Source organism: Cebus imitator, unplaced genomic scaffold, assembly GCF_001604975.1.
Source record: "Cebus imitator isolate Cc_AM_T3 unplaced genomic scaffold, Cebus_imitator-1.0 Scaffold290, whole genome shotgun sequence".
Lineage (NCBI taxonomy): Eukaryota > Metazoa > Chordata > Mammalia > Primates > Cebidae > Cebus > Cebus imitator.
Window position 1 is genome coordinate 2,525,110 of NW_016107605.1, and position 20,391 is coordinate 2,545,500.

At 43.3% G+C, this 20,391-nt stretch overlaps 1 non-coding gene across 1 annotated transcript; it reads left to right on the forward strand.

Annotated features, from left to right (window-relative positions):
- The first annotated feature begins 540 nt into the window (after nucleotides 1–540).
- TRNAS-UGA lies at nucleotides 541–622 on the forward strand. Its single transcript has one exon. It is a non-coding gene; the product is annotated as a tRNA-Ser (tRNA).
- The last annotated feature ends 19,769 nt before the right edge of the window (nucleotides 623–20,391 follow it).

The window sequence follows — 20,391 nt, forward strand, 5'->3', positions numbered from 1 at the left end:
GGGACCACTGGGAATTTAAAAACTGGAAGACGGCTGATTGGGCAGAAGCCCGGGGAGGATGGCCAGTAACCCGGCTCGTCACGCTTCCTGGCTCAATCCGCACAAGAAACTGTTCTGACGGCGACTCCCCAGTCTTGGCGGGAAACGCCAAAGACGACGCTCCTCTCGCAGAAATGCAAAATTTTCGGGAGCGCGGGCCCGCAGCACGGAACGGAACAGTTATTTGTTTCACAGCCCTCTCGTAGACCTAATAAAGCAGCGGGAGGGCGAAAACCAGGTCAGCGACCAGAAGCCAGGCAAGGTTGCGATTTTCGGAGCACAGCGAAGGGAAGAGTTTCTAAGATCTGAATGTACCTCTACTTAGGGTGCTTTCTATTATTTCTTCGCGTCCACGCTGTAGTTCCCGCACCCCGAGCCCTCAGCCTGGACACCTCTCACCGAGCAGAGCTCAGAAGTGTGCACGCCCCGCCCATTCACGGGCCTGGCGCCAGCTCAGTGGTTGTTACACTAAAGTGTCTCCGCCTCCCGTGTGTCTTCACAGCAGCGATGGCCGAGTGGTTAAGGCGTTGGACTTGAAATCCAATGGGGTCTCCCCGCGCAGGTTCGAACCCTGCTCGCTGCGGAAATGGGTGCTTCTAATTTTTTCGATTTTTTCTTTTATTTATTTATTTATTAGACGCCTTCAAATGAAAACTCTTACTCTTCTCTCTGTATTTTCCATACCTGTCAGCTAACGGAGTAGTTTTACACGCTGTAAAAAAGCCGATAAATATCAGTGCTGCAAATATGCACTGTTTACACCAAGAGAGAAGTCCTTCCGCTGTCCTAAAAGGCAAAGTAGCTCCTCGTGCTCCATGTGAAGAGCAACTTGGCAAAATAGAAATAAAAGGAATATAAATATTGACTCAAGTTTTCGGGTTACCACAGCCTGATGATACTATCACCTTACTAAGCTAAGAACAAAGCTAGCCACCTTCCCTTTCATCCCAGAATCACTTACAACGGTTTCCAGACCACATCCAAAAGTGATATGAAATGGGAGATAATAAAAGCAATTTTAAAGTTCTACTTATAAAGCATCTTAGATACATTCACATAATGGAACACTACACATATAGCCATTAAAATGGTGTTAATAATGTGGGCGGGCCTTCCCAATGCATTGCCAAATGCAAAAAGTAGGACAGATCAAAAAGCGGCATATCATATTATGATGACGTTTTTGTTAAGCAATTCCTGTATATACCCATCTATGTGGGAAGAATGGGAGAGAGAGAGAGAGTTGGAGAATGAATGGAGACTGGAAAGAAATACACCAAAATGTTAGCAGGGATTATTATCCCTGGGTGGTGTGATTTGGGGAGATTTTTATTTTCTTAAATAGTTGTTTTTTTTTTTTTTTTCTTAAATTTGAAGTACTGCATCTCAGGGAATGAGGGTTATCTATGTAGGATCAGAAGAATGATTTCTTTTTTTTCTTTTCTAGATGGACCCAGTATTATGTTTCAAATAAGAAAATTGTGAGGTTAATCTTTGAAACCCTACACATCCCCTGTCTGTTACCTTCCACCCACTTTCACCATCTCTCTCCCACCCCATGCTTCCCAGGTGCTCTTACGGACTTCCTTGATACTTCAAGGCTAGGGATAGTTTTCCGTGGTACCTGAAGTGGATTCCACCCACACAGCCCCATCCTATTTGAGACCTGACTGAACACACACACTCACCACGTTTACGATTTCTTTTTTCTATTTTCTTTTTTGAGACAGAGTCTCACTCTGCTGCCCAGGCTGGCGTGTAGTGGTGTGATCTTGGCTCACTGCAACCTCCACCTCCCAGGTTCAAGTAATTCTCTGCCTTGGCCTCCCGAGTATCTGGGATTACAGGTGCCCGCTATCATGCCAGCTAATTTTTTTGTATTTTTCATAGAGACCGGATTTCACCATCTTGGCCAGGCTGGTCTTGAACTCCTGACCTCATGATTCACCCACCTCAGCCTCCCAAATTGCTGGGATTACAGGCATGAGCCACCGCACCCAGCCCATATTTATATTTTCAATCCATCCTCTGTGCCCAATCCCCCCCACCCTTTCCTCCCCCATTTAAGTCACTTACAAGCAGCTGCATTAGTTTCCTAACTGATCACCTTTCCTGTATCAGTCAGGATTACATTCAGCTGAAAATAACAGAAAATCCAATTCTAGAGGCTTAAACTCATAGGGATTTGTCTCGAAAAACCTGGGAGATTAATACCATTCCTGTATCCGAGAATAAAATGGTGTATAACTTATTTGTTTCCATTTAAAAAATTAAAAAATATTTGACACTGCATTAAAATGTCAATCCTGGCTAGGCACAGTGACTCACACCTGTAATCTCAGCACTTTGGGATGCAGAGGCGGGTAGATCACCTGAGGTCAGGAGTTCAAGACTAGCCTGGACCACATGGTGAAAACCCCATCTCTACTAAAAATACAAAAATTAGCTGGCCGTGGGGGCAGGTGCCTGTAATTTCAGCTACTTGGAGGATGAGGCAGGAAAATCGCTTGAACCCAGGAGGTAGAGGTTGCAGTGAGCCAAGACAGTGCCACCACACTCCAGTCTGGACAACAAGAGTGAAACTCTGTCTCAAAAAAAAAAAAAAAAAAAAAAAAAGTTAATCCAAGGAAGAGTGATATCCAAAATTATAAATTAAAACATTCCATCAAAAAGGCAAATTAATGACCAATTTTATGTCTAAACAGTATTCTCCAAGCTGTAAAGGTAGCTTCATTTGACAACTCTTTTTTCTTGTGAAATCATATCTTATTGTTTCAAGATTTTTTTTAAGTAAATAAGAAATGATGTTTCAAATATATAGTCACTTGTCACCATTTTTGTAAAAAGAAAGAACAAAGAAATCTGGGAATAGGAAATTCTCAGATGGAACAAAAAACGCCTCTTTCCTTCTTTCTGCTTTGCCGTTTTCTGTATGCATATACATCTTTTCATCTCATAGTCCCAATATGGTTGCTGTACCTTCAGACCTTACATATTCATTCAGCCAGGAAGGGGAGAGACAAGAACCCTCATTTATGTCTAATTTACCCAAACTATGTATCCTGGCTACCATTAGCTAGAAGGAATCTTGGGGAAGTTTGGCTGGGTATATTGCTCCCCAGTTTGAAATTGGGAAGAAAGAAAATTAGATGGTACTAAGTGAAAAATTGGTTACGTTTACCGCAGTCCTGTAACAGGAAAGTCAAAGCTTGTTGACACTGGGCCTTGGAGACAAGTCCCCTGCCTTTCTTTCTGGCCTTCCCACCCTTCTCGTCCTTCTCCTTTGGAGTTGCTGGAAGACCTCCTATCACTGCATCTGGCTCACGCCTTCGGGCCTTTTTAACATGTTCACATGCAACTACCTGGAATATCTTCACCCTTGTCCCCTCACTAGAGGAAGAGGGCTACCTGGCATTTGAAATCCCTTCTTATTAAGGGGACTTGCTTTCCTTTTGAATCTAAGTGTGAGGCTGTAATCCACTCCCAACCCCACTCCCAGCAGGGAACCTGAAAAAGTCATGTATTGCCCTCACCCTCCCTTGCAGCTGAGGTGGCAGCATGTGACCTAGGCTCAGCCAATCCAATGTGCCCATCCCCAACTTTCAATCAACAGCTATTATTAATAATACAAAAAGCGGCCGGGCGCGGTGGCTCAAGCCTGTAATCCCAGCACTTTGGGAGGCCGAGGCGGGTGGATCACGAGGTCAAGAGATCGAGACCATCCTGGTCAACATGGTGAAACCCCGTCTCTGCTAAAAATACAAAAATTAGCTGGGTGTGGTGGCGCATGCCTGTAGTCCCAGCTACTCAGGAGGCTGAGGCAGGAGAATTGCCTGAACCCAGGAGGTGGAGGTTGCGGTGAGCCGAGATCGCGCCATTGCACTCCAGCCTGGGTAACGAGAGCGAAACTCCGTCTCAAAAAATAATAATAATAATACAAAAAGCAGGTAGGATGGAAATCCGTCCTGGCAGCGGGCAGAGGCAACAATGGCACCCACAGGGATTGCCAGGGCCAGAGCTACAACTGGAGTCTATAGCTGTTCAGTGGCAGAACAGTACGGTCTGTACGAGACTAATTTTGTAGCGTAATTCTGCTGTGATCTTGGACTCTGCCTAGTGTTTTTACAGCCTTCATGGCCATTCTACAAACTATTCAGTATCCTTCCAGTAAACTCCTATGAGTTTCTGCTTAAATCAGCCTCATTCAAAAACAAATTGGGTGGGGTGGAGGGGCTTCCAAAAGTGATAACCTCCCCTCACCCATCATTGTCTGCCAAGAAAACTCCTATTCTTTCAAGTCCCACTTCTTAGGGAAAGCATTCCTGCAAAATCTCTCAGGCTGATTCAGAAGCCACCCCTTAGCCTGGATGCAATGGCTCACACTGTAATACCAGCACTTTGGGAAGCTGAGTGTAGCAGATCGCCTGGGCAAACACAGCAAAACCCCGTCTGTACTAAAAATACAAACATTAGCTGTGTGCGGTGGCTCATGCCTATAGTCCCAGCTACTCAGGAGGCTGAGGCAGGAGAATCACTTGAACCTGGGAGGTGGAGGTTGCAGTGAGCCCAAATCATGCTATTATTGCACTCCAGCCTGGGCAACAGAGCAAGACGGTCTCAAAAAAAAAAAAAAAAAAAGCCCCGTTTTTTTTTTTTGTTTGTTTTTTTTTTTTTGAGACCAGGTCTCGCTCTGGTCACCCAGACTGGAGTACAGTGGTGATCACGGCTCACTGCAGCCTTGGCCTCTCAGACTTAATCGATCCTCCCACCTCATACTCCTCAGTAGTTAGGACTACAAGTGCACATCACCATACCTAGCTAATTTTTTAAAATTATTTTTTTGTAGAGACAGGGTCTCACTATGTTGCCCAAGACTGGTCTCAAATTCCTGGCTCAAGGTATCCTCCCATGCCAAAGTGCTGGGATTACAGGCCTGAGCCATGGGGCTCAGCCCCTGGAAGCCCCTTTAATTCTTCCATTTCCTATTACAGCAAGGCTCACATTGCACTATTTCCACCTGTTTGCCTTTCTCACCACTAAGTGGTAAACTCCCTGAGAATGTGTAAAGGATCATATGTCTCATTTTTGTGCCCCTACACAGCACAGAAAAGGACTCAAATTTTTGATGAAGAAATGAATATATATCAGCACACATCCATACTTTACCCCTAGAATGCCCTCAAAAAAGTGGGAAGAGAGAAGAGTTTAACATGCTGTTCTCCTTTTGAAGGTCACTAATCTTTGCCTTAGCATAAGTTATTATAATATTGAGTATCCCCCATCTAGAATAGTTTTAATATAAAAGAGGGCAACGGACAACAGCCTATGTACGCCTCCTTCCCTTTCCATATTTTTTCCTTGCCTTTTCTTCCCATCCTCTGTCTTCTAGCACTGAAAGGGCAGATAGAACCAGGAGGCAAGTACATACAGATCTCTGTCTTCATGGGTCACCCCTACCTTCACCTCCTTGAGAATGTTCACTTTCCACCTGGCCTCCATGCTACTCTAGGCTCAGCTCTCTCCATGGTGAGCAAAGGAAAATCCGTGGAAGGGGTGGGGAGGTTCTGCAGTGCACTCCTCTTCTCGGAGAAAACCATTTCAACTCCTCTTCCCACGTTTCCCTTCTCCAAAGTTCCCTCACCCACTACCAACCCTCCTGTGCATCCCCTCGAGCCAGCTTTTTCTGACCCAACCTCACATGATGCACTGTCTTGAGGATTTTCCTTCAAGACCTCAACTTTTTCATTATTTTATGTTACACAGCAATTCAGCCTTGTCCCTGCACTCTGGCCTCAATATGCCTGGCAATCAGAGCCCTCTTTGAAGGCAGAGGAAGTTATAATATCAAGCTCCCCTTCTCCCAAATGTTTTTCTACCTACTTCCTTTAGTGGAAATTAAATCCTGCAACTTTCTGATCAGTGTTCAAAGGTTTGAAACGTAAATAGACTGAAGTGAATTTTTAGCAAATTGTAATCAGTTAATCTGTAGGAATGCTGAATTTACAATTGTCCTTCCCTTCTAAATCCAGGTCTCAAATCCATTTCAGTTGGTGGCATTACCAACCATGGAGCAGGGCACACCCACTTGGAATGATCCTGATATTTCCCTGTTCCTTAACCCATTTCCTATTCAACCCAAGTGCCATTGAGTTTGCCCCTAAACATGTCGAGAATCCACTTTTCCGTATTTACTACCATCACCCTGTCCACATCAACACCACCTCTCATCTCTACTACCACTTGGCCTCCTAATTGTCTCCTCCAATCCACTCTTCCTCTCCTCCAATCTGTTCTCCATCAAATAAAATTTTCTTTAAAAACGCACATTTGGTTTTACAACCTTCCTCCTGAGAACTCTCCTGGGGATTTCCATGTGCTCTTACAATAAAGACTAGGATCTCTAGCATGACCCCGCAACTGTCCAGGATCCTGCATAGCACATTACTGGGCCTCTCCGCCTCATTCTCTGGCCAGATGTATTTTCTTTTCTTTTAGTTCTTTGAAGAAACCAAAGTCTTTCTCACCTTAGGAATTCTGTTGCAATGCCTCCCTCCCCATCAAACTGATCAGGCCTCCTTCTCATGTAATTTCATACCATCTTACTCTTTTTCTTCACAACACATCATGTTTTGTGATATTTTAGTGTGTAGTGTTTGCTTAATGTCTCTGAGTGTGTGTGTGCACGTGTGTGTGTGTGTAAAACCACAAAATCCCCTTATCTGCTATTTAGTGGGCCTTCCGTAAGGAATATTGTTGAGTGAATTTTGTGATTGTGAGGACCAGAAAGCAAGAGGTCTCCGAACACCTGAAGGGGTGGGAAACAGAGGGTAAACTCTGTTTTCCTACAACTTTGGGGATGAATCAAAACTGTGCCTGAAGAGATTTGTGCCCTGTCTGCATAGATCTGTGGGAACATTGCAGCTCAACCACTTGATGTATTGCAGCACTGTTTAGCGTGATTTATGAAGCTGTTGTTCAGTTTTAACTCAACATGTTCATGTAAAGCAGTTTCATCCTCAGAGGTTTCATTAATGGAGGCATTGTTGTGTAGTGAGGCAGTAGAAAAAGGAAGTGAAAGATGGGGCTGGCCTAGGACCTGTGTAACACTTGCATTTCAAGTCCCCTCTGGAGGGAATGCCCATGTCTGGAGTCTTGTTCCCCAGTGTGCCCATGTCCCCAAAAACATCTGGTCTCAGGTTCTTTCTACATACTAGAGTGCAAACAACTAATAATAATACCTAAGTCTTAGCTCCTGCAGGGGTGAGGGAGAGGCTCTGACACTGGAATTTTCAGGTAAAACAGATATCCTGTTCTATCTGAAGCACTGATGGAGAAAACAGAGCTTTCAGCTCTTGTTCCAACAACTAGTTTCTTTCCCAACCTGAATGAAGTTGATCAGTCAAGCTCACCCAAGCTCATAGACTAGAAGCCCCAGGAAATGAGTTATTTCTGTTTCCTTCCCACCATCCCACACACATACTCTTACAATATCCCTTCCCTTCTCGGGTCCTAGGTCCCTCACAGCCCAGAGAATGCTTGTGATGGACTTGGGCTTACCTCAGCTGCTTTGTCTGGTGCTGGGCTGCCAAGGGAGGCATGCATGAGCAAGGCCGGGTCTCCACTGATATCTCAGACCATTTCGATATCTCAGTGACAGAGGGCATGACCTGTGGACTATCTGCTCGTGATACTTTCTGCTGCTTGAGGTGGAGGGTGGAGAAGAGACCAGGGCTGGTAAGCTTCTCACTCAGGGACCGACGTAGGGCACAGCTTCTGTCTGCGGGACTCATCAATCCCCTGGTCCCCACCCCAAGGATCTCAGAGCCCCCTTTGTTCTTTTAATTTTTATTCTAATAAAACCTCCTACATCACATATGCCTACAAAGACTCTTGGGGAATAAATTTCCCTACCAAACATATTTATTTCAGACAAAATTCTCAGAACATTTGGTGCGTTCCACCTGTAATCTCAGCAGTTTGGGAGGCCAAGGCAGGCAGATCACTTGAGGTGAGGAGTTCGAGACCAGCCTGGCCAACACGGGGAAACCCTGTCTCCACTAAAAACACAAAAATTATCTGGGTGTGGTGACGCATGTCTGTAATCCCAGCTACTCAGAGGCTGAAGCAAGAGACTCTCTTCAACCCAGGCCTTGGAGGTTGTAGAGAGCCAAGATTGTGCCACTGTACTCCAGCCTGGGCAACAGAGCAAGACTCGATCTCAAAAAAAAATTGTTCAGCACAGGAACTTTGGACACATTTTATCTGACACCACACGTCATTCCAAGAGTTGAATATACACAGTGTCCTTCTGAAAGTTACTTGTCTTTCAGATGCGAAGACACATACATCATTAGAGACAGAATGCTAGTGTTTTGAAATAGCTTGTGCTTTGGATGTTGAAGCACAGAAATGCTGCACTTAACTTTTGGTACACACCTCTAGTGCAGGGATTAGTTAGCAACTTTCTCTACAGAAGGTCAGGCAGGAAAACAGGAGGCTGGATTTGGCCCGTGGCTATAGTTTATTTCTGCTGTAGAGGATTCTTCTCACTATAATAAAAAAGTTACTCCCAAGTTATCACTGTGAAGATATCATTAAGTGGGACACTGTTAAGAGGCTGATTAACGTTTCACTAGTTCTTCCTGGTTTATACACATCCAAGAAATCTCATGATTTTCATTAACACAAAGATACCAAGAAAGGACATCAGTAATATATACATGAGGCAAGTTGGGAATGAATATTTTTTAAGATCATTTAATCTCAATACATTGGAATGGCCCAAAGCCTTCCAGAATCCTCTCCTGTACACTGTGGTTGTCTGCTCCACTTGCCAGTGGTTGGGGCGCAGGTCCTGGAAATGCTTAACTATTTTCTCATTTCTCTGTAGTTAGTACTGTATCTGCTGTTGTAAACAAAGCCTTTCAGCCCTTGAGCATGTTAAGATGTAATCTGAATCCAGGTTTGCAAGTTTATTTCTGAAGTAATTTGAAGGAATAGGAAGAACAGGGGCTTTGAAGTCAGAGCAACCAGGCATCAAATTTAAACTCCTTCCCTTTCTTGCTGTGTAACTTTGGGCAGTTTGCATAACCTCTCTGAGCCTTAATTTCCTTATCCACTAGGTGGTAATAATAATCACTTCCACCTCATGGTATTGTCAGCAGTAACTACCATTTTCTAAGATCTAACCACAGGTCAGGCACTGTGATGAGTGTTCATTCATTTAACCTCCAAAACAGACCACAGCTAGTCTACAGAGGAGGAAGTGAAGATGAGATCGCATGCTGGTATTCTCTTCCCCTTTTGCCAGAATGGGTCCCCCTCATAGAGGTATCTGCAACCAACTCAAGGGAACCACTGGACAGGGATAAAAAAGGCCATTTGACTCATGTTATTGAAGGAGTGGAATGTTCTTTGCTCTTTTGTCTCTCTGAGCTGGATAAAGGGAGGAACAAGTTCCCTGGGAGTTGATGTACAAAGCTGCCCAGAGTTGACTCTAGCCGAGGATGTGTTTGGGACTGCATGAGGCCATCGCTGAGAGGCCAGCAGCAGCTGCTCTGACATTCTCTCTGATCTAGGCCTTTTTTTTTTTTTTTTAATGCCTATTACAGCTCATGATTGGTTTTGCAAATATAATTCCCCAGCCTGTGTAACATTCATCACTCCAAGTTCAACCCAGCACACTTTTTAAAATATATATATCAACTGCAGTGATATGTGTCAATTACCCCTGAATGTGAGATATTCTTTTTTTTTTTTTTGAGACGGAGTTTCACTCTTGTTACCCAGGCTGGAGTGCAATGGCACGATCTCGGCTCACCGCAACCTCCGCCTCCTGGGTTCAGGCAATTCTCCTGCCTCAGCCTCCTGAGTAGCTGGGATTACAGGCACGCACCACCATGCCCAGCTAGTTTTTTGTATTTTTAGTAGAGACGGGGTTTCACCATGTTGACCAGGATAGTCTTGATCTCTTGACCTTGTGATCCACCTGCCTCGGCCTCCCAAAGTGCTGGGATTACAGGCTTGAGCCACCGCGCCCGGCCTGAATGTGAGATATTCTATCCCTGAGAGGAAAGACTTGGAGGAGGCTTCTTTCCTGGCATCCCTGGAGCTGGTAAGGCTGTTTGGTCACCATCACCATTGCCTCTTTCTTTTTCGAAATGAAGTTACACTCTTGTTGCCCAGGCTACAGTGCAATGGTGCAAACTCTGCCTCCCAGGTTCAAGTGATTCTCCTGCCTCAGACTCCCAAGTAGCTGGGATTACAGGCATGTGTCACCACACCCGGCTAATTTTGCATTTTTAGTAGAGATGGGTTTTCACCATGTTGACCAGGCTGGTCTCGAACTCCTAACCTCAGGTGATCTGCCTGCCTTGGCCTTCCAAAGTGCTGGGATTTCAGGTGTGAGCCACCATGCCCGGCCACCATGACCTCTTTCTAGACACCATTCTGACCGCCTGTCTCTCCTGTCCACAGACCCCCAGTAGATGGCTGGCAGAGTAACGGCCAAGCTTCCCAGTTTCATTCACAAGGCCTTTCATAATTTGGCCCTAACATCTTTTCAACCTTGTCTCGTACTACTGCCCAGCATGACTCCATAAGACCAGTGAGGCTGCGTTACACACTCCCACAGAACAGAATAGCAATTTCTGGTCCTTTCACACATTGACATTCTTGGCTAGAAACTTCTCCTTGTCCTTAATAGTTTCCTGAAATATACACACCCCTCAACATGCATACACACACACACACACCTCACAGATATGTGCACAAATAGATTTAAGAACATACACACAAATAAATTTAAATAGGTATATAGAAGCAATAACTAATTTATATTCTGTCTCATTTTCAAGAAATACTCAAAGTCTGGGCACAGTAGCTCACATTTATAATCCCAGCAGTTTGGGAGGCAGAGGCAGGTGGATCACCTGAGGTCAGGTGTTCAAGACCAGCCTGGCCCACACAGGGAAAACCCCATCTCTACTAAAAATACAAAAATTAGCTGGGCATGGTGGTGGGCACCTGTAGTCCTAGCTACTCAGAAGCCTGAGGCAGGAGAATCACTTGAACCCAGGGGACAGTGTTTGCAGTGAGCCAAGATCATGCCACTGTACCCCAGCCTGGGTGATGGAGCAAGGCTCTGCCTCGAGAAAGAAAGAAGGAAAGAAGGAAGGAAGGAAGGAAGGGAGGGAGGAAGGAAAGAAGGAAGGATGGATCTCCAGAAAAGCTAAAAAGAACATTAGTATACTAGAAGAAGTCAAGAATTAAAACACTAACAATCTTATTTGGTGGCAAGACAAAGCAGTGACTTTTGTTATTAAATAATATTAATTTCCTTATTGAATAGGTAACATACTCTTATGATTCAAAAATCACAATGGGTTCCTCTCACCCCTGTCCTCCTGCCACCAAGGTCCCCTTCCCAAAGGCCACCAGTTATCAGTTTCTCACTTTTTCTTTCAGTGTATTCTTTATGCACATACAAGAACATATGTATATTGTACACAAATGTTAGCATATTATTCAACATGTTCTGAACCCTGCTTTTGTTATTTGAAGATATGCACTGTCTTTCTCTGTGAAGAATTTGCTCATTAAAAATGGCCTCTGCTAACTCAAATGCCAGCTGCAGGTGGAGCTCACTGCTTCAGAATGAATACATCTTTATTTATTTAACCAAATCCCTATTGATGACCACTAAAGTTGTTTCTAATCTTTTGATTTCCCAAAAACAAATGCTTCAAAGAAAAAAAAAGAAGAAGAAAACTCTTGAATATGTGACATTTTCTAAAACAGGACTCTTAATCCAAGTCATCCAGAATTAGAAGGGGTCAGCCGGTTGTGCAGGTATCAGGAATTGGGCACAAGAAATCACCGTAGTCCACCAGTTCTAGAAGCACGGCCTACACAAATACTCTAGAAAAGGGAAGCGTACTCACTCCCACCTCTGTCTATGCCATTTCTAGGGAAACGGAAGAACCAGAAGGAAAAGTATCCCTTTACCTTATGACTTCTCAAACAAGTCAATTCTTAGAAGCTGTTATTTTCCTTACTGCTTCTGTTTCCCTCACTTCTCCTCAGCTCCAGAAGCTCCCCAGAAATGACTGGACATCCTGAAATTTTTATTAACAATTCAAGACGCTCCAGTCATGATTTCTGTGACCACAGCTTCTGCTAACTCAAATACCTTCTGGGTGTAACGCTCACTGCCTCTGGCTCATAAGAGGGAAGATAATGACTGCAGTTACAAAGAAGGAAGGTCTGGAGCCTTCTCTGCAGAATGGCAAGGGTCAATTATAAAGCAAGAGAGAGATGGGAGGTGCATGAGACCCACCCTCAGTCACTGCTTCCGCTTGCAGAACGTTTCAGGGGTGAGATGTAGAACTCTATGAATTTTTTTCAGTACCTACATGAATATCATGATGCAGTCCCAACTCCTTTGCAAGACTCACTTGAAGGCACATTCATTCTGGAAACTAATTTATTTCTAAAATGCAGGCAAAGAGGTTCCGAAATGCTGTTATCTATTGCTTCTCCTATGCCTGCTTTTGCCACGAAATTAGCCAATAGATCGTTCGAATCTACTTTGACAATTTGATTTTGGTTTACATTCCTCCCGGCTTGAAAAATGACCAGGGCTGAGGCATATTGATGCTTCCTGAGCCATTCATTTCTAGCACGTATTAATACATCAGCACTACCTTCAAGTAGTATGTCTTTCTGAATTATTTGGGGTTTTTTTCCCCACTGCCTTTAAAACTTCATTTAAAAAAATAATACTCAAACCATTTTTCTCTAGATTGTCTCTATAAAACATCCAGCCTGTTACTGGCTAGGCCATATCTTCACATCTCGGTTTTTTAGCTGTTCCTTCTTACTCTGTGTTATTATTACTACAGCATTTGAGGATTTCTCTGTAGGAGTAATGTTTGGCTACCGGGGAAATACAGAGATTTTCATCTTTCCAGCTAAAATTTACCACAAGCTGTAACATTTTCCTGTCATGACTCTTCAGGCTGCAATGTCACAGGTTCTGGTGGATGCTGACCACATTTTTAAAATGATAAAAGTTTCAAACTTCTTATGTGAGTCAAGATCTCAGCAGGAGACGGAAAGCACATTCAATTTAGAACAATTTCAGATTAAATAAAAAAGACTACAAAGGTATGGGGAGAGTCTAAAGAAACCACAGGGGACACTGAGCTGCCATCGCCCCTAAGAAGAGAGAGAACAGCCACCAGATTCCTGAAGCAGAAAGTTCTGAGGAAAGGGCTGGCCCCGAGGAGGAATAAATATATACTCCAAAATTGCATTGCTAAAGCGCACACAACCAGGGGAAGGTGATCCTTCTGGGAAGGAGCTGGGATGGTAGTACACCACCTCACTCATCTGCCTTCTTTTTGCTCCCCAGTTAGGCCTCCCTGTTGCCAATGCAACTGCTCAGCCTCTGTGTCAGAACAGGACACGGAGTGGGTCTAGAAGGACAAGTAGAAGGTAGCTGGGACTCTGACTTATAAAACACTTGGGAAATAGAGAAAATAAAATCATATGTAATCAAGCACCTTAACACATTGATCTGTCCTATATTTATATTGTCTAATACATGGCTACATTAAAAATTAAATCATCAGGGGTATTGTGGCAGGTGCTTGTAGTCCCAGCTACTCAGAAGTTAAGGCAGGAGGCTGACATGGGAGGATCACTGGAGCTCAGGAGTTCCAGTACAGCCTGGGCACACAGCGAGACCCTGTCTCAAAAAAAAAAAAAAAAAAAAATTGCCAAGGCTAAAGTGCAGTGGCACAGTAACAGCTAACTGCAGACTTGACCTCCTGGACTCAAGCCATCCTCCCAGCTCAGCCTCCGGAGTAGCTGGAACTAAAGACATGCGCTACCATGCCCAGCTAATTTTTTTGTTTTTTGTGGAGATGGGGTCTTGTTATGTTGCCTAGGCTGATCTGTAACCCCTAAGCTCAAGTGACCTTCCTGCCTCTGCCTCCCAAAGGACTGGGATTACAGGTATGAGCCACCGCCCCCAGCTCAAAAGAAAAAAAAAAAAAAATTCTTAATGCTATGGCTAATCATTTCAAAAAAATAAAAGTTTTTAAATTACAAATTAAATGATTAAATCATTGACTATTTCATACATACAGAGATGCACAGAAGGTAACAGGATATATTTTGTATTTTACATTAAAATTACCTTATGGGCTTTTTGCTGCTCCTTTGTCTTCATAATCATGATTTTAAAATATTTTTTCTTTTTGGTTCTGACTCTGTAGACATAATCATTGTTTTTAACAGCTCTATAGTAGACTACACAGTAGCTGTATCAAATTTTAAAAATCAACTGTTGCACACTTAAACTCTTTTTTTCTCTGCACGTAATGTTGTTAGGTGTATTTTTATGATACAAGCTTTTTTCCATAATCCCTGTCATTCCTTTAGGATCTATAGTTCCAAAAATGCAAATGTTAAGGCAGAGGATATGAACATGTTGATGGCTCTAAATATGTATTTTTAAATTGCATTGCTAAAGAATTATACTCATGTTTAGGGCCACCAAGAATGTATAAGAAAATTGGAATCATGGAACCCTCATCTACATTGAGTATTATCACTTTCAGTGTTTTTTCCCTTTCTTTTATGTTTTGCTAATTTGCCAGGCAGACACACTCAGTTTTGTTTAATTTGTTTTTCTTTGCTTACTAGCAGAGTTTCTATGTTTTACCATATGTTTACTCATTGCTACTAAATTGGATTTGCTATTGAATCTCTGACTTTCAGTTATTAGGCCCTAAACCTGCAACTAAAATTGACTCTTGGGAGGATCCTTACTGAAAACAATGGATAGTAATTTCAAAGGAAAAAAGCTAATAAATTTCAAATTGAGAGTATATAGTCAATATCTACTTTTAGAAAATTTAAAACTCTGTTAGATTTTAAGATTTATCCACTCCTTCCCCATTTTACCCATCTTGCCCCACGTTCCACCATTTAAAATAACTGATAGAAAGCAAAATGTAGCCTGAAAGATAACAGGAATTAATTCACATTACTTTCTGCTCCTCATTAGCAGTGTAATTGTTAGCATCCACTTTAGGATCTATTAGGGATAGCTAGGTTTGACTGACTGATTCTGAGATACATGTGGGTCTATTATGGTCTAAACTTTCATTTCTCTCTCTTTTCTTATCTCACAAGCTATTTGAGGAAGTATCTTTCTTGACCCACCAGGCTCCGAGGCTGTAGGAGGTCCTTCTTATATCAGAGATTCTCAAACATTAGAAGCATTACCTAAGAGAGCTTATTAAAATCAAAATCCCTGGACCTCACTGTTAGAGACTCTGATTCAGCAGATGTGGGGTGAGCCTAAGAATCCACACTTTTTAAAACAATTGAGATGCAGTGCTGTCCTGATCACACTTTGGGAAACTAGTATAGATCCTTGGCATAGAAAGCATATCTATACTGAGAATATTCAAGGTGGCAGGTGAAATGAGCCTGGGAGGAGGAAGAAGGAGAATATAGCCCAGCAACAGCTCCTTCTAAGCCCATTCTCCAAAAGTGTCATTGTGGAAGAAACTATAAGAAACTATAAGACCATGATTTGGTGGAAAAGGTAATCAGTGTGTAGCAACACTTCTTCTTCTTCTTTTTTTTTTTTTTGGAGACAGGGTCTCACTCTGTCACCAGGCTGGAGTGTAGTGTTCCAAGTCTGTAGTCCCAGCTACTAGGGAGGCTGAAGAGGGAGGATGGCTTGAACTCAGAAGGTGGAGGCTGAGGCTGCTGTGAGCCATGATCACACCACTACACTGTCTCACTCTGTTGCTCATGCTGAGTGCAGTGGCATGATCATGGCTCACAGCTACCTCAACCTCTGGGACCCAAGTGATCCTCCCACCTCAGCCTCCCGAGTAGTTGGAACTACAGGCATGCAACCATGCCTGGCTGATATTTTAATTATTTTGTAGAGGTGGAGGGTCTCACCATGCTGCCTAGGCTGATCTTGAACTCCTGAGCTCAAGCAATCCTCCCACCTCAGCCACCCAAAGTGCTGGGATTACAGACATGAACCACGACCCCCAGACTGTGACAACATTTTTGCATGCTAAGGGTAGGTTGGTCAATAAAACAGGCATATCTCTCTACCTTGTTGAAGGCCACCATCTAGTGACAATTCATTATAACATCATCTAGTGATATTGAATATATTTTCAGTGTTGTATCACCTCTCTACACCTATTTCATAACATCCTAAAATGTTCATCCAAGCTTCCACATCAGTCTTACCTCTGCCCACAATGCTTTCAGACAGCAAAAAGTTTCAGATTCTTGGCACACACATACTCCTTGTGAACAAAAGTATTTCTCTTCTGCACTGACAGCACTGACCTGAGCAACCACAGAATTGCTAGATTGTCTAAGATTTCTTCAAGCCCCACTAGGTCTTATTCATGAAATGCCTGCAGTGGACAGCAATAATAGCAGACCACACCATCGAGGTATAGAAACAACCAGATCTGGAGTCTTTTTGCATCATCACAGCCACTTGCAACCGCGTTCTAGGTGGAGTCCTCTGCTTCTATTAGCCCAATGCTGCCATCTTGTGGCCTTCTAAGGAAACGTGACCGGAGTTTACAGACGTGAAGATTTTTTTCTGGAGACCATGTCAATATTCTGCTGGGGGTGGGGGGAACTTTACACTTCCTTATCATGCCCTCTATCAATTTTTAATCTAGGTAAAACCTACTTGGGAAGCTTTGAAAGTGGAATTTAAAAATTCTACTCAGAGAAGCAGAGAAGCTTAGATCTTAGAAAACACCTTGTAAAGAGATGGTTGGGCTTTTTTTATTTTTTATTTATTTTACTTTTTTGAGACAGAGTTTCGCCCTGTTACTCAGACTGGAGTGCAATGGCACAATCATAGCTCACTGTAGCCCAGCCTGGACCTCCGAGGATCAAGGGATCCTCCCACCTCAACCTCCTGAGTATCTGGGACTACAGGTGTGTGCCCCATGCCTGGCTAATTTTTGGATGTTTTGTAGAGATGAAGTTTCATCATGTTGCCCAAGCTGGTGTTGAACTCCTGGGATCAAGTGATTTGCCTGCCTAGGCCTTTCAAAGACCTGACCTTTTTGTAAGACAAGTTTGCCCAAATGGTAAAATCTTGATGTACACACTGCTAAAATCATTGTAATATGATTACACATTTCTTCCAGGGTAACTTTGCATCCTGAAATTCTTTTTTTTTTTTTTTTTCCTGAAATGAAATCACTCCTAAGGAAACATCTTGTTCCTTGCTCTGCAGAAACCAACATGCATTTGTTTGAAGTGCTTTCCCAGGCTCATTTTTCTTCAGGGCTTCAACTGTACATGCATATCTAGACTGCTCATATCTTCCCTTGAGCAAAGAAAAATTCTTCTTCCAAGTTCTTGTTAAACACCCATAGTACTGTGTCACTTTCCTGTTTCCCTTCTGAAACCAGTTGTAAAGTTTAACCCTCAGCACTAAAAGGCACAAAACTTTCGACACACACAAAGTCTAACCTGGACAAGTACTTTAGTTGTCCTCAGCACTGTTCTGGGCATTGCAACAAATGTATAACCAGTGCCATAGCACGCTGAGGGCGGAAGCCCCAGTGCTGGGAGTAAGGAGGGGATGTCCCTGAGACTGATCCCCAAATAGGAATGCAAAAGGGCAGTCCCTGGTAGAGCCCAGAGTAAAGAATTAAAACAGATACACACAGATGTATGACTTCTCCAATTCTCTGAAAGAGAATTTTTACCAAGTGTTTGTACAGATTTACCATAAATACAGTGTGGTTACGTTGGCTACTTTCATTAAGCATCTGCTACGTTGCAGGCCCAGGTGCTCAGAGAGGAGATCCAGTGGTGAACAAGACGGTTCCTGCCTTGGGGAGCTCCTAGACTTGCCATAGCCACAGATGACAACGGAGGACAAGATGGTGTCACGCACGCTAGAGCAGGTGCTGGCTGAAGGAGCCCCCGAGCCAATGTGAGAGAAGTAAGGAAGGCTTCCTTACGTAACTCAGCTCCCTCACTTTCCTAAGGAGAAAACAAGTCTTCTGTATGTAACAGCTTGCCCACCATCTCTGAGTTAGAAAATGGCAGTGCTAGAACCAAAAACCAGGTCTCCTAACCCAGAGGAACTAACAATGGCTCAAAGGATCATGGCTTATTCGGGACATGCAAGAGCCTGGTGAGGCTGCGTAGAATTGAAGGTTCTTGTTTACACCTTTGTCTAGTTTTCTAGGAATCCCTCTTTCCTTATCTCCCCCTCAACCTCTCACTTTTAGATTTTCAGTTCTGTGTCATCCTTCGGATTCAAAGTAACACAGCAGGCTGGGTGCGGTGGCTCCTGCCTATAATACCAGCACTTTGGGAGGCCACGTCAGGAGGATTATTGAGCCTAGGAGTTCAAGACCAGCCTGGGTAACATAATGAGATCCTATCTCTACAAAAAATACAAAAATTAGCTGGACATGGTGGTGCATGCCTGTGGCCCCTACTACTTGGGAGGCTGAGGCAGGAGGATTGAGTGGGTCCAGGAGGTTGAGGCTGCAGAGAACCGTGATTGTACCACTGTACTCCAGCCTGAGCAACAGAGCTATGACNTGTACCACTGTACTCCAGCCTGAGCAACAGAGCTATGACCCTGTCAAAAAAAAAAAAAAAAAAAAGTAACAGAAAATCATACCCAAAGTGAACATATAATGAAGGTATTTAGATTATGATGCACCTATGCATGATAAAGGTATTTAGATTATTTAGAGGAAGCAGAGGAAAAAAAGAAAAAAAATTTAAGGGAGGAAAGTAGTTGATCTTTATTCTTTTAATTTTTTATGATAGAGTATATTAGTTTCCTAGAGCTACTGTAACAAAGAACCACAAACTAAGTAACTAAAATCAAAAGAAATTTTTTTATTCATTCATTTTTTTGAGACAGGTTCTCATTCTGTCACCCAGGCTGGAGTGCAGTGGTATAAACTTGGCTCTCGGCAGCCTCAACCTCCCAAGCTCAAGCAGTCCTCCCACCTCAGCCTCCTAGTAGCTGGGACTACAGGTGCATGCCACCACCTCCAGCTAATATTTGTATGTTTTGTCGAGTTGGGGTTTCACCATGTTGTCCCGGCTTGTCTTGAACTCCTGGGCTCAGACAATCCACCTGTCTTGGCCTCCCAAAGTTCTGGGATTACAGGCATGAGCCACTATGTCTGGCCTAAACTAAAAGAAATTGATTGTCTCAGTTCTGGAGCCTAGAATTCAAGGTTATTGGCAGGTTCCTGCTCCTTCAAAGGGAAAGTCCTTCCTTGCCTCGTCACAGCTTCTGGGTAGCCATCAATCTTTGACATTCCTCGTGTCCCTGTCTTCACATGGAGTTTTCCTCTAAGGATACCAGTTATATTGGATTCGAGCACACGCTAATGACCTCATCTTAACTTGATTACATCTGCAAAGACCCCATTTCCAAATCAGGTCACATTCACAAGTAAGAGGGGACTAGAATTTCAACCTACCTTTTAGAGGAACATAATTCAACCAATAACAGAACATTTCAAGCATAACACATATGCAAACATACTTAGAAGTAGAGTCTAGTATGATGAACCCTTAAGTATCCATCTCCCAGGTTCAACAATCATCAATTCTCTACCAATCTCATTTCATCTGTATCCCCATCCACTCCCCCTCCTCTCCTGTATTATTTTGAAGCAAACCTCAGACCTTATATCCTTTCATCTGTAAACATCTGATCCATCTCTAAAGACTCTTTGTTTTAACATAACCACAATAACATTATCACACCTTAAAATGTTGGTCAATAAAATCCATTCAGTATTCCGATTTGCATTGTCTCATAAATTGTCTTGGTTTTCTAACAGTTTGAATCAGGATTCAAATAAGGTCCTCACATTTAAGCTGATATTTAAGCCACCTTCCTAGGAGGTAGGCTAACAATCTCAGCATCTTTTTTCTCCCTCTGGTGGAGTTGAACCCTAGATGACTTCACTGAAACTGACCATGGGAGTAGGAGTTTGAGGATTTCTGAACTGCTCTGAGTGACAAGAATTTAAAGTGGATGGAGGGAGATCTTAGCAGGAGGGAAGGAGTGAAAAAGAGAGACAGCAGGGTCAGGTGAAAAGAGGAGCCAAGAGGAAGATTGTGGATTCAGGAGCCACAAGGCCATGATGGAAGGAGCCTGAGGAAAGGTGGTAAGGTGGCTTGAACAGTAATGGGGAGAGACTAGCTGTCAGGCTTTTAAGAACAAGATAGTCTGGACAGGTGCGGTGGCTCACACCTGTAATCCCAGGACTTTGGGAGGGAGGC